We start from the raw sequence: 1,167 nt of genomic DNA, 5'->3' as shown, positions 1-1,167 counted from the left end.
TCAAAGCAAATCTCTTCAGTGACTGCGCCTCTTCAACTATTGCACATGGATCTTTTTGGTCCAGTCAATGTGAAATCCTTAGCTGGAAAGATGTTCACACTTGTCATTGTTGATGAGTATGCCATGTATACTTGGGTATTATTTCTAAGATCCAAGGACGAAGCACCTGAAGAAATCATTTCGTTCATCAAAAAGATAKAAGTACTAAACAATGTTAAAGTACGATCTATCAGAAGTGACCATGGTACTAAATTCAAAAACGATACTATGAATAACTTTTTTGAGGACAAGGGAATCTCTCACAATTTCTCCTCTGTGAGAACTCCTCAGCAGAATGTCGCTGAAAGAAAAAATCGAACAATCATCGAGGCTGCTCGATCAATGCTCAGCAAATCTCATCTCCCAACTCAATTCTGGGCTGAAGCTATCAACACTTCTTGTTTCACTCAAAATCGATCGCTGATCGTAAAAAGATTCAAAAAGATGGCCTATAAACTCTTCCATGGACAAAAGCCCTCTATAAGCTTTCTTTACATATTTGGTTGTACTTTTTACATTCGCAACAACCGCGACCAACTTGGAAAGTTTGATCCCAAAGCTGATGAAGGAATCTTTCTTGGATATTCTTCTATTTCCAAAGCCTTCAGAGTATTCAACAAACGAAGATAGACAATAGAGGAATCTATTCATGTCACTTTTGACGAATCTCAGTCAGCTAATTCAAAACCCATCTCAATTGATGAGGATGAATTAGAGAGTTGGATGATATCTCACTACGGACAACCTAAAGCTTCCTACAGTGTTCCTCTTAACATTGAATCTCTAGAAGCTGAAGATGATCCACTCATCATTCCCGTTGCAGCTAGTCACTCGAATGTATCTTCTTCAGAAATCGTTGCAGTGCCCATTAGCTGTGTACCTCCTTCTACTTCAAACATTGATCCATCAGTGAATGAAATGTCTTCAGTTTCTGAACCTCTTTCAGTTGCTGAATCTAAGACTCTATTGGCAAATGTCCCTATTGCTGAAGAAACTGCTGCTGAAGTCTCATCTTCCATACTTGAACTCTTCTATTCAGATGAAGCTCCTTTATCGGCTCAGCGATGGACTAAAAGCCATCCAATTCATCAAATTCTTGGTGATATAGATGCAGGTATCAAGACACGT

This window comes from Cynara cardunculus (genome assembly GCF_001531365.2).
Source record: "Cynara cardunculus var. scolymus isolate 2C chromosome LG 2, CcrdV1, whole genome shotgun sequence".
Taxonomy (NCBI): Eukaryota; Viridiplantae; Streptophyta; class Magnoliopsida; order Asterales; family Asteraceae; genus Cynara; species Cynara cardunculus.
Note: the sequence above shows the minus strand (reverse complement) of the source record.